We start from the raw sequence: 14,554 nt of genomic DNA on the forward strand, positions 1-14,554 counted from the left end.
TACCTAAAACAAAAGGGTATTTAACATTTATTGTAGGGTCCATTATTCAGTCTGCAACTGCTAGCAGGAGATTCTCTTCAGGGTGGATTCTCACACAGGGAACAAGCACAAACTTTGGGGGTCTCCAACCTACAAGCTATTCCTAAAACTTGGGGTTCATCAGATCTTACTAGGCAACAAGTTTGGGGTCTCTAGATTCCTCATCGATATAAATCAAGGCTTGAATTATGATCTTCTTGATTGATCATCCAGTCTTAATAAAGTGATGGGAAAAATGTTAATGATGCAGATTAAACTTAAAAGTGGGTTGTATATACCTTTTAAGTCTAAGCCAGTTGTTAAGTATTTACCAGAATAGAATCCTGAATGCTGGATAGATCTAGGGAGGATTTTTTGAGGATTGGGAGGGATTTGAGTATGTTTGCAGTAGGGAAGCAGCCGCTAGTAGACAGAAAGAGAGAAAGAGTAAAGAGAAGTGAAGAGAGAGGATGATAGAGGAAGTAATCTATTGGAAAATGTGGGACATAATGGAATCACTTGTGCATGCAGAGAGATTTGCTTTGTCATGGAAGAGAGAAGGGGGAGCTTACACCAAATGACTTCAGTTTTCCCCTCCATGAAATAGAAGGCAAGATCTTTCATCTATGAGAGGGGAGGAAGGAATGGGAGGTATGGAAAGTCTGAGAAAGGATAAAAAGATCTGGAAAAACTGCTGTAGTGAGTGAAGTAGTGAATCAATTCAGGAGGCGTAAAAGGATTATCTTGCCACAATGGCAACCCAGTTGAGATTGTGTAACAAATTTGCAGTGGACACACTCAGCACCTTTGTGATTCTTTTCTGGCTCTCTTCAGCAGATGGTAGGAGTAATCCAAAGATAATGCTTGGCTAGGCAAGATCTTTGAAAGGATAAGAGGGCGAGGGACCTGAAAGAAGAAGAGAGTGAAGACTTGAACTGATTCACCACCGTGTGGAGATGGAGAAGGGAGGAGAGTTTCCAGTACACTGTAGAGAAATTGGATGTCAGGGTGAGGATAAACAACAGGGCTAAAGGAGGCAAGGCAGAAGGAAAAGTAGAAAGATGATGATCAGATAAAGGAATTTCAAAATTCATGCAAATGGAAGCAGCACACTTGTGGGTAATGGCATGTTCAAGGGTATGACGATTTACCTGAGTAGCTGAAGTGGGATGGAGCAGTGAGTCATGGGAAATAAGAAAGTTAAGGTGCTAAAGTGATAAAACCCATCTGAGTCTGAGGGGCGGGATCCAAATGTGGAGGGTCTATAGATTCTGATGATGAATTTAAAAGTGTTCGTTTGCTTTTTTAAAATAGCATTACTGACAGATCTTGCTTCTTTTCCTCCTTTCAGCTTTATCTCTCTAGGTTCCTAGTAGGGTGTGACTTGTTTGTATAACATAGCAAGCTTTCTGGTGATTCATTGTTTTCTTCAGCCATTCCTAATTGCCATCTTTTGCATATAAACTCCCACCTATTTCTTCTCTCTAAGATTTTGCAAGCAAATTGAATTTCCAAATCAGGATTGCCCTTGGTTACCAGGTATCAGATTAACAAAGAGATCAAGTGTTTCTGGGATGACAGGTTTCTAGGCTCCTTCCCCCCACTCCCCACCCCCAATGGTGACTGCTTTACAGCAGATAAAAACTATGGGAAAGGGTGAATTGGAGTTGATGATTATTCTTTATCAATTTCCACTTCCTTTCTCCAATTTTAAAGCATCAATATGGCATGGGCATTGTACCCCCAAAACTCAGGCAAACTGCAAACAGAGGAATTCCTTTGCTCCCTTATACCTTCTGGGACTCCCAACCCAAAACATCTGACCTGGAGGATTACCCTTCTTTGATTGTCCCATTGATTTGAAATGGACAAAGAGACACACCTCTTTGAGAACCATCCCCATGCCTTCAGGCAAACCTCTCCCACTCTTTGTTTCACAGCTAACCACTCAGAGAGTCAAGTCTTCACTGTAGTAAAGAGTATAAAAACACCAGAATTGATGTTCTATGGGAGAACAGCTTTTCCACCCATGCTGTTCCACCTATGCTGCCCTCCTGGCCAGATTCAACATTACCTTCTAAATCAGTGATTCCCAAAGTGGGCGCCACTGCCCCCTGGTGGGTGCTGCAGCAATCCAGGAGGGCGGTGATGGCCACAGGTGCATTTATCTTTCCTATTAATTGCTATTAAAATTTTTAAAAAATTAATTTCCAGGGGGCTAAGTAATATTTTTTTTCTGGAAAGGGGGCGGTAGGCCAAAAAAGCTTGGGAACCACTGCTCTAGATGAATAAATTTCTCCTTTTACTTATAAGCTAAGTTTCGAAGTCTTGCATTCTTGCAAATGGTACCCTTCCTGAACCCCAGGGGTTTACCTCTGCACCCCACAACAAATAGTTTATATGGGTCACCTTAAACCATTGTTGTCATCAAATGCCATCCTTACCTTTATCCTTTCAACAGTGATAGCCTCAGCTGAGATGTGCCTTTAGACCCAGAAAAATGGTCAATTCAAACTAAGAAAAATACTAGGTCTGATATATTTTGCAACATCTCACAGGCCTCCACTCTATTTCCTTAAAACAACAACAAATTCCCTTTAATGACTTTTTAAAACAGCAGGCATTTTTAGAATTGCCTGTCCCTCATTTCCTCTCCCTCAGTGAAACTTCTCTTATGTAACCTGGCTCATACCAGAACTGGATGAGGTCAGGGAAGCCCTCTTGTTGCATACTGAATCTAGAAAAGGATTCTGGATTGCTGGAGACTGCTTAAATGAACCCACAGATCCACATGAAGATCAGAGTAGTCTCCAGAAATTCTTTGGGAGAGGACCTTGTGATTCTAGCCATTCACTGGACCAAATCCAAAGTAGATAAAGGCTTTGGTAGGTGCAGGCATGTAAGGGAGACTGTATTCGCAACATGTTCCCGATTTCCCTAGTGCAGTGATGGGGCAAACTTTTTAAAGAGGGGCCAAAGGAAAGGAAATGCTCCTCTGTCAGTCTGTTTCTAAGGCAAGTCTTTTGAAGTTTCATTATATTCTATCCTACTCATTGTATTCATCAGATTAGGAATAATGTTGCACAGCCAGATAGAACATTTCAGGGGGCTGCATCTGGCCCGCGGGCTGTAGTTTGCCCATCACTGCCCTAGTGGATTGCGGTCTTCAGGAGGAGATACTTTGACCTCAACGACTTTATGGTTGAATTAAATCTGGTAATATCTTGGGTAACTCTACCCAGAGACCACTGTTCTGACTGAAGTGCCTGGAAACATCCCAATAAATGAGTCTGAACCAACAATGCAAAATGCAAGGGGACTTTATTATCTTAGCTTAAGTTAAGGGTCTCACATCAACAGGCTGATGTGGACCCCGAGGTGTGCCGAGCTGGATTTCTTAAGGGGTAGTAGGCAGCAGAGGACAGGATAGGGGGAGGTCTATAGGCAGCAGGGGACAGGGTAGGGGGAGGTCTTCAAGGTAGGAATTCCTTCAGATAAGGGGGAGAGGTCTGGAAGGTAGGAATTCCTACAGACAAGCCTATTTCACTATAGTGTCAGATAAGGGTCTGGATTTTTAATTCTGACTCTTTCTGGGTTCCACATTCCCCACTTCTGAAGTTGGATCATAAAGAAATCTTTCTTAAATATCTGTGTCATCATAGACAGAAAGTGCAGGGGGATTGGCCCAGTATTGTTGCCGAAGGATCATAAGCTATACAGTGTTGATACAATGACAAAGGTCACTAGTCTATTTAGGAAGGTAAGGGTACATAGAGGGAGTAAAGGAATTTTCCTGCCTACAGTTTGCCTGAAAACCTTTTTCACTATGGGGGTACAATGTTCTATGCTGTCTCTGGGATACAATGTCCCACAATGTCCCATTGCCATCTCCCCCCTCCTCCAAACATCCAAGGGAAGAGGGCCTATGGTTTCAATCTTCTGTAGCTTCTTCAAGCTGACAGGGGGCATAGAATCCCTGAGAAGAGGAGGAGGAGGAGCTGTGGGTACAGGGTGCTCAGGGGCATCTCTGCAGCGAATGCCAGGGTCCTGAAGGCTGGGAGACCAGAGACTGTTTTCCTTAGACTGGCAGACTGGTCACAAGGGGGAGCATCTGTCCCTAAGGCAGAAGGATAGGACCCAGGACTGGAGCAAAAACTAGAACACCAGATATAGAGAGAATTAGCACAATAGAAACTGATATTAAACATTAACATTTGGGTATCTCAGCCAACAGATTTTATCTCAGAAATCATCCTCTGACAGGAATTGATCCTTCTAGGAAATTTGATTCCTAAGTTGTTTGCAGAGATGGTATGTGATGTTTCTGTTAAAGAATATGCTTTTGCAAAGCTCACATTAATATGGCATCTATAAATCATTGAACAACAATATTTTACAGATAAATTTCTTTATCCCAGATTCTGGAGGAAATCCAAAAAGCTTTGGGTTATATTTCCAAGCTCAAGATCCAAACTTCGGTTATGGTAAATTAAGGCTGCAAGCTACAAGTCATTTATTACTAAACTTCACCTACTTCTCAAAGTGTGTTCCCTAAAACTTTGATATTTTCAGTTATTAACCTAATAGGTTGTTTGGGGAGATGGAAACATTAATTTTACAATTTATATTAAGTGCTGGTTATGGGAACTTGTCACAAAAGAGAAGGCAGGGAGGGAAAGCATTTCCTCACATCCCAAGGGACTCTTGGTGAGGGGGCTCCATGTACAGGCCAAAACTGTCACTGGCTCATGCCATCTTTGTGTCACTCAAGGATTAGTAGCCTAGATGGTCAGAAGAGGTCCAGTCCAGGTTGAGCCCTAGAATTGCCTCTCTAACCATCACAGAACATTCTCTGTCTTCTGCATACTACACCACCATTGAATCCCAGAAGCCTTCTCTTTCCTTAAAAGACAAGTCTTACCCATTACAGCTCAGAGAAATTCTGCCAAGCAGCAGTCTGGAAACAATTTCCATACCCTCAAACAAGCCTTTCACATCCCTACCAGGCTGATTACTCAGTTATTCTTACATATTTTGGCAATAATTAACATATCACACTTTAGTCACAAAACCTGAATTAAGGAATGGAAGTGCTGGACTGAGTGGCTCCATAGTAAATATAAATCAGGGCTATATCATCTCCTGGACCTGGGCCATCTGAAGGACTAAGACAAGGTCATACAGGAATCTCTTCAGGGTAACTTTCCAGAGAAATTCCAGAATCCTTTGTGATTTTTCCAACACCATATACATTAATTTTAGAAATTATCCCTAGGTCAAGGATCCAATTATAAGAGTAGAACACCTACCTGTTCTCTTTCACCTCCCTATCTGTTCTCTTTCATCTCTCCTTCTCTCTCCTTCTCCCTCTCTCTTTTTCCCCCAAAACCCTCTGCTTAAAAAGCAGAACACAACTTCCATTCATCCATCACAAATCTGCATACTCAAGATATTAGATCATGTCTCTCTTTCTTCTGTATTCAAACACAACATACCTCTTCACTTTCTCTGACTCTGTTACCATCATAAAAATAAACATACCATTTGGTATCCCTAAAGTGCTAATCAATAACTCCCAAGAATTGAGACACTGTACCTTTAGCAGAGGGCTTATCAAGTATGAGTTTCAGTTCAGAGTACAAATTGGTAAACTGAGGTAACCACTGAGGAGTGAACAAAACCTTTTGCTTACATTCAAACAATATTTAAAGCACATGTTTTAGCAACAATTCACATAAAAGTCATATTTAAAAGGAATATCATAAAGCATGTAGTATTACAGGGCCTATTTCTAATTATAAGATTTGAAACCTTTTACGCACTGTAAACCTTAAAGCAAGCCTTTTGACAAGCAGGCTGCTTATCTGTTTTCAAGACCAGGAAGTCAAATGTAATAATAAAGTTAGTTAACTTTAATACCCTGAGATGAAAAACCATTTATGATAATTTTAAACCAAAAAAAACCATTTTTGATCAATTTAAACACTTAAACCTATTTTTTAAACCTCTTATGATAGAAAGATAGATAAGGATGGAAAGCAGTCTTCTTGAGACTGTACTGCTAAAAAAAACCTATTTTACAAGATATCCATGACTTTTCTATCAACTTTTACTTGCTTGAACATCTCCTTAAAACCTCTGAAGTATACAATTAAAATATACTCATCTTTAAACTCTTTAAGATCTTACTTATATACGGTGTTGCTACATCAGTTCCTAAGTATCAGCATGGAACAATTATAAGTATTTCTTTCTCCTTCCTGTATGCAAGGAAGAGGTTAATAGCTTGTGAGCAATTTATCCTAAGGCTGCCTGGCTTGGTTTAAGTTTTTATGACTTAAAAGTCTTGCCTCTCATCCCTCTTTAACAAGTAAGATCACCACAATTTAAAATTCTGCATGTATCAAAATCTCCATAATAAGTTATTCTCTACAAATTTTAGTTTGAATTCCACAACTTCCAAATAATTTTAAGTCTTTTAGTAATCTTTCAGTATGCAAACAACTGAATTTCAAAGCATTTATTTTTATTCCTTTCAAACCTCTGTTTAAAACAGAATAGAGCCTCCAATTTAGTTTTCTTTTACCTCAACACATTGCTACATAACTAATTAAATTCCATCAATATTATTCTGATTTACCTTTTGTTGTATCCATTTTGCACTAGAATCCACACCTATTATTTCTTTATCCATTACTCTTACTTCCTCTGGCTTTTCCTCCTTTACCATTATTGCAAAAAGAGGAAAGGTACTATATTTAATTGTATGTAATCCCCCTATTAGATTCCTGGGCTGATCAAATTTTCCTTGTTAATTTCATATAGTTTGTACATCATATGTCCTTAACCCATTCAGGTGCAAAACTTAATTCTTTTTATAGCCTAAATGCATACATATTTTGTATTCATTCTTCATTACTTTATAGCAATTTGAGTCTGAATACATGTTAATCTCTAAATCACGAATTCTTTCTTATACATTAGTGGTTCCCAAACTCTTTTGGCCCACCACCCCCTTTCCAGAAAAAAATTACTTAGTGCCCCTGGAAATTAATTTTTTAAAAATTTTAATAGCAATTAATAGGAAAGATAAATGCACCTGTGGCCATCACTGCTCCCTGGATCACTGCAGCACCCACCGGGGGCAGTGGCGCCCACTTTGGGAATCACTGTTACACATTGTACACATTTTAAAAACAGTTCATACAAACATAGTCAAATACAGTACTGTTTAGAAATTCCATCTTTTGCAAAATACCAAATTCTTAGTACCTGTATTATTAAAACCAATGCATAGATTAACCACTTTAAAAAAACTTCTTGTGTGTCATATGATTACTTGTCGCTAGTTCTGACAGCACATACATTAAAAGAACATCTCATTTGAAAAATCCCAAGTTTAAATTCTAGAATAAGTTCTCAATAAAAACATTACAACTTTTTCTGAATGACTTTTACATCTACAAAGTAGCCAGTACAATTACTGTCCTTATAGGATAAACATTCCCTCTCTGTGTCAGACTGACTATCTCAAATTCAATGAAATCAAGGCTTAACAAACTTCTAACCACGAGTTTTTGTGCTCAATAAGATCTGGTTAATATTTCACATTTAACTGACAAACAGTTACCACAATAAATAAAATTACATCGTACCATATCAAAAATCATTAGCAATCCTCAACCCTTAAAATAAAATCTTAAGTGAAAAATGCTTCTAATCGTGGAGTAAAATCTCCCTTTTCTGCTCTGAATTTTTCTCTTTTTCGATCCTTTGGGGGCCCATCCAAAGGAAGAAAGGAAAAATCATTGAACAGATATTTGCTTCTGTCCTCTGCTGAGGATTTTTGATAGTGGGAAGTTCAATCTTCTAACTCTTCCCCCCTTTTTTAATAAGTGTCCAATTTAAGAATACATAGAGATGAGACTGTGACAAAGACAACAATAAACAGAAACATACAACTTTGTGATAAGCATGCTTTAAAAGGAAAAAATCAGTGCTTTAGGATCCATTCTTAAAAAGAAATATTTGCAGTGACAAAATTGCTATCTGCTCCCAGTGGGAGTTTGGAGGTGAGCTGGTCATAAGGTTGACTGTGTTTCTTAAGGAAAGAACTTTAAATCCCCTCCCCCCCTTCCTATTCAGATTTTAAGTCTGCTGCCAGCGCAGGCACAGCCTCTCCAGTGCTAACGTCGGGGAGGTTTGAAATGTAGGTGGGGGGATTACAGAACAGCCACTAAGAAAGAAATTCCCCTTTGTGAAGCTGCATCTTAAACTCTTTCCCCTTCCTTTATTTAATCTTATAGCTAGTCACACAAAAACAACACAGACTCAACAGAAATCTACAGGACATACTCTCTCACACATTCATACACCTTGGAACTCAAAGAAGCCACTGAAATAGAGTGACATGGTCGGGTCCTTGCCTGGACTTCTCCCTTCTCTTCCAGTGTGTCCACTGGTGCTATCTCAACTTACTGGAGGACTCTAACCCACTGAATTTGGAACTCGAACCCTGGACAAGGATCTCCAACTCCTGCAAGTTCCTTTTAAATCTCAGGGACTTGAATCTCGGGCAAAACTCTTGCAGTGGGGTCTCCAACCCCACAAGTTACCTTTACATTTCTGGCCAGTTAAGTTGTAGGTCTCCCCTGGTTGAGATGCCCGTGTCCAGCAGAGCTCCTCTCTCCCTTCGGCTTTACCAGGAGCATGTTCAGAGGGTCTGTCAAGGTTCTGGTCTGGCAATAGGCCTTCCCTGGCACAAGCCTTGGATTGGAGCCCACTGGACCAGAGCAGCCTCAGCAGCAAGGATCCTAGGGGAATTCCCAATTGGTCCCACTGCTGGTCAGAACTCAATTATTCCTGTGGGATCCTGGAACGAGTCCCCATATAAAGTGCCTAGAGACTTATCCCAATAAATGAGTCTGAACCAACAATGCAAAATGCAAAGGGACTTTATTATCTTAGCTTAAGCTAAGGGTCTCACATAGAAAGGCTGATGTGGACCCCGAGTTGTGCTGAGCTGGGTTTTTTAAGGGGTAATAGGCAGCAGGGGACAAGATAGGGGGATGTCTGTAGGCAGCAGGGGACAGGATAGGGGGAGGTCTGGAAGGTAGGAATTCCTTCAAATAAGGGGGAGAGGTCTGGAAGGTAGGAATTCCTACAGACAAGCCTGTTTCACTTTAGTGTCATACAGGGATCTGGATTTTTAATTCTGACTCTTTCTAGGTTCCACATGACCAGATGTCAGTTGCTCCCAGCCTTTGGTTATTTTGCCAAAGGACTTACCTCCTCCCAGCATTCCTCCCTGTTGAAGTATATTTAAACACTGCCCCTTCTGTTGCTTTTAAGTGCTCCTGTACTTTGGTGCTGTATTGTCTCACACTATAGTTCCCTTTCCTCAATTAAAAACCCTCATTGCTATTTTGATAGTTCCTTTTATTTCAGGTTGACATTGTGTTGTGGGGTACAACCAATGTTGTGGGGTGAAATGGTGACCCCTGGGTTCAGGAAGGATACCTTTTGCAAGAATGCAAGACGCTGAAACTTAGCTTAAAAGTAAAAAGAGAGATTTATTAGTAATGTAGAATTATTGGCCAGCAAGACAGCATGCATGGAATATCCCTGGGGGATTGCTCCCAGAATGTTTCAGTCCTAATGAATTGGGGTACTTCATAACATGAGTCCAGACACCCAGAAATTCAATAATTAGAATCACTATTTATTGATTAAAAAAGAAAAGAAAAAAAGAAATCTACCAGCTGGGACGGCAGCTGGGACAGCATTCCCTAGTGGAAGCTGTGCAGACTAACATTATGATACAGCTTATATAGGTTTACAAGATACAAGGCTATCCAGGTTCTTATTTCTCAAGAAAATACTCATCACAAACACAGGTAGTGATAAGTAGATAACATTCAGATCACTCAGAATATATTTACTTTTCACATGTACCTAAACATTCATCCAAAGTTAGTTATTTTTACCTTACTTATTTGTACTTAAACATTCATCCTTAGTTAGCTATGTCCCTTTGTTGTCCATAGAGGTGAAGTAGACTAAATAGGTTAAAGAATAAAGTAGAATCGAAGTAGATTAATCCATTCCTGCAATATTTAAGAAACTGACCTAGGCCCTCCAGGTGGGCAAACAACCTAGGCAAGTGAAGGTTCAGAGTCCTAAATTCCCCCTACAGATATCAAAAGGACACCAGTACAAACAAATGGGTCAGGGTGGAATACAAGGTAAACACTCATAGTTAACTGGGGATGAGTGTTGAGGTACAAACAAATAGGTCAGGATAGACTGTAGGGCAAACATATAGCTAACTAAGGTTGAGTGTTTAGGTATATGTGAAGAATAAATATCCTAAATGTCACCCACTTATCACTACTGATGTTTTGTGATTTTTATATTCTTTACAACAGTGAGGAAGTGATATGTGTCACGGTGTGGATGTGATTCCAGAGTGGTAAACACTCAGGCATTCGGTGGGATGTTTGGTCATCTGATCGGGGTCTGCCTGAAGACCCTCATTGTTCAGGGAACAGATGGATACCTGATATACAACCCCATGGTATCAAGGTGTAGCCTGGAGGTATATCTCTATATCCATCTCAAACTAAAGGATGATCCAAGGATGATAATAATCTCAGGGTCTTATAGAAGTTATCAGATGTTCTTGGTTTAGGAGTCACAAGGACAGAAAGGAGCAAGGGAATTTCCCTGCTTACAGTTTGCCGGGGTTAAGGGTGTACAATGCCCATGCCAATTGGCTTGATTCTCCAGAGAGTTTGGAAACTGATTTTCTCCCTTGATCTCTCTCTGTCTTTCTCTCTGTCTCTTGTCTGTCTATCTGTCTCTATTTCTCTGTCTCTCTGTCTCTGTGTATGTGTCTCTCTCTCTCTCTGTCTCTGTTTCTCTGTCTCTTTGTCTTTGTGTATGTGTCTCTCTCTGTGTCTCTATCTCTCGGTCTCTCTGTCTCTGTCTCTGTCTCTCTCAAATGAACCACAGATTGCTCCCATCAGAAAAGCTAACCACTTTTTTTTTTGGTGGGGGAGGGGCAGGGAGGTATATTCTAATCTAGAGTTGTGCAAAAGTAGAAGGAACCTACCTGGAGGCTAGGTTCTCTCTCCTTGGAAGTCTTCAGACAGATGCTGGATTATCACTTATTGATGGTATGATTGTGCAGATTCCTTAGGGTATAGATAACTATTAAGGTCTCTTCAGGGTGTAGGATTTAAAATTAATTCAAGGGGGAGCTAGATGGCACAGTAGATAGAGCACCAGACCTGGATTCAAATGTGACTTCAGACACTTCCTAGCTATATGATCCCAGCCAAGACACTTAACTCTTGTTTGCCTATCTTTTTGCCCTTCTGAGTTGGAAATGCTACTAATGCAGAAGGTAGAGTTGTTGTTTTTTAAGCATCTCTTCCATTTTCAAATTCTGAGATTATATATATATATATATATATATTTATATATATGCCTTTTCCCAGCTCTAGTGTATCTATTATTCTCCACAATCTTTCACAGATTGAATGTAATGGATCAAACATCATACTTTCCAGTCTTTTCAGTACTAGAGGACACAGTTCATACACTCAGGGAAATTGAATTCATCAAGGGAAACTAAATACCTCTTTTCTTATCTTTTATATCAATTTCCTCATAGCCCTATGGATTCTGAAGATTCAGTCCAGCTCTGGTTTTTGCAATAAAAGAATGCCTGGAAGTCAATCAGTAAATAAGCATTTAATTGCTTAGGTGCCAGGCACTCTGCCAAGTACTGGTCATATTCTGGAAGGCTAAAAAGGGTCCTGCCCTAAAGGAACTCACATTCTAATAAGTAAGACCTCATGCAAATAACTGGGTAGAAAGTTTCTGTGCCTTCCTCAAACCCCCAAGAAAGGACCCACAGAAGGATAGCCTTCAAGTCTTGTCTTTCCTCAGCTTATGTAGTGACCAGTAACTGTTAACTGACATTTGTCAACCAGTGTGTCTTTACCCATTTCCCACATCCTTTGTGTAGGTTCCCAGTTATTCTGTGTATCCTGTCACTTGTGGGTGTGTGAGTGTGTCCTGGCCTTGTGTGTTACCATTGTGTTACACTGTGAAGGTAGTTATGTTTTTTCACTACTCAGTAAATATCTTGATTTATATAACTTTGATTCTTCAGACATTGTGGTATTGTGAGCTTTGAAATCACTATTTTAAAAAAATCAACTTTACCTTCTGACTTAGAATTAGTACCATATATTGGTTCCAAGGCTGAAGAGCAAGCAGTAAGGGCTAAGCATTGGAGATTATGTGAATTTCCCAGGGTCATTTAACAATGAAGTCTTTAAGGACAAATTTGAACCCATGACCTTCTGCTTCTAGGCCTGACTCTTTATACAATGAGCCACCTAGCTACCCAATCTTAATGTATTCTTGTGCAGTAATCAGGGTTATTACAGTCAGAAAGCTATATGTGAGCATTTTTTGGCTAAAAAGATGATTACTAAAGTGACTTAATGTTAAATTGTTTGGTCAGTTGCCCAGTGCATTATCTGGAATATAAATGCTTGCACTAATCACAGAATTAGGTGGATAGATGCTCCTGATGTCATACAATATCACCAGGAAAATAATGGCTTTTTAAAGCTAGGTTTTCCTATAGGGAAGCAGCTTGGAGTCTTTCAAAATACTGAACAACTTCCTAAAATCCAATCCTGATAAAGCTGACAATCTTTTTTCTTTTCTTTTTAATAATATTATTTTATTTCCCTCTATTACATGTAAAAATAACTTTTTTAAACATTTGTTTATTTTAAAGTTTTGAGTTCCAAATTCTCTGCCTCCTCCCCACCTTCCTTCCTACCTTCCTTCCTTCCTTCCTTCCTTCCCTCCCAATTCCCCCTCCCTGAGAGGGCAAGTAATCTGATGTAGATTCTACATGTGGATTCGTGTAAAACAAAAGTTGACAACATTTTGACCCATGTTTCTGAAACAAAGTATTTTGAGATGTAAACACATTCAAACCATGAAATGAAGGGGAATGTAAGTAGCTCCTTTGAAATATTATGTTTCAAGACTGTGAATCAAAATGTTGCAAATTTCACACTGGAGGAAGTAAAAGTCCAGAGAGTAAAAGGAGGATCTATGGGAATGACTATATTTTAAGGAAACAATACCTACAGAAAATGAAAATTCACTTTAACTCCTTAAGTTTTTATATTTATATATTCTTGCCCCTTCTGCTCACACACGTACAAGACTCCCTAAAGTTACAGATGCATCTTTATCTCTCTTTGCGGTCACCTCCCCTAATAATGAGTTAGAGTGCTTTTCTCAGTTTGCTAGATGGATCAAATTAGTAAAAATTTCAATGTTCCTATAGACATACTGGTTCCGTACAATTCCTTTCCAGCTAAGTTTTGATCTGAAGTGTAATAAAACTGGTTTTGAAATTATTTTCCTGCAGAACTAAGTTCTGGATATCAGTCTTGAATATAACAGGTTGTGTTATTTAATTTTATTTGACTTTGAATTCTTGGGGATAAAAACCTGATGATCATACTGTATGACATCCTATTGCTTGACATTAGTGTCTTGTAGTACATTTACTGTCAGAGAACATTGTCTGAGCTATGAAGTCCTGTGTTTTAATCTTTCCTCAGACATTTAAGGACTTTGTGACCCTGGATGAGTCACTTAACCTCTGGTGCTAGTTTCCTCATTGGTAATGGGAGGATAACAGCATCTACTTCACAGGCTCATTGGGAGAATCAGTTAAAGTTGGAAAATATAGGTAAACTGTTTAGAACACCTTAATGTGCCATATAAATGTCAACTAACATATGTTTCACTTTGAGCAAGTTGAAACCTTTCAGGGTTTCATTTTACACATTTGTAAAAAGAAGACTAGAGTGTTGGACTTGGAGTCTACAATACCTAGGTTCAGATCCCACCTTTGCCACTATAAACTGTGCGATCCTAGGTAAGTCAATTTCTCTAGTGTTCAATTTTCTTATCTATGGAATGAGGCAGTTGGACTATCAGGAAGGAGAAAGTAAAAGTGTTTAAAAGGATTGAGGGCTTATTGTGAGCCAAGCACTGTGCTAAACACTGGGGATACTCAGAAAAGCAATAACAGGGTCCCTCAAGGGGCTCACATTCTCTTTAGGAAGACAACATGCAAGCAAGTTTGTACAAACAAGATTTATACAGGATAATCTGAGGTAATCATACAGACACTTAATCTTCAAACTTTGGGTATTTTCATTAGCTGGTCCCCTGTCTGTCTGTCTGTCTCCCTCCCTCTTCCTTCCATTTCTTTCTTTTTCTTCTTTCCTTCCTTCCTTCTTTTCCTTTCTTCCTTCCTTCCTTCCTTCCTTCCTTCCTTCCTTCCTTCCTTCCTTCCTTCCTTCCTTCCTCTCTCTTTCTCTCCTTCCCTCTCTTTTTCTCTACTGGGGCAGCTAGGTGGCTCAGTGGATAGAGTGCCAGGCCTAGAGTCAAAAGGACCTGGGTTTAAATCTGGCTTCAGAAACTT

This window comes from Gracilinanus agilis, chromosome 3, assembly GCF_016433145.1.
Source record: "Gracilinanus agilis isolate LMUSP501 chromosome 3, AgileGrace, whole genome shotgun sequence".
Lineage (NCBI taxonomy): Eukaryota > Metazoa > Chordata > Mammalia > Didelphimorphia > Didelphidae > Gracilinanus > Gracilinanus agilis.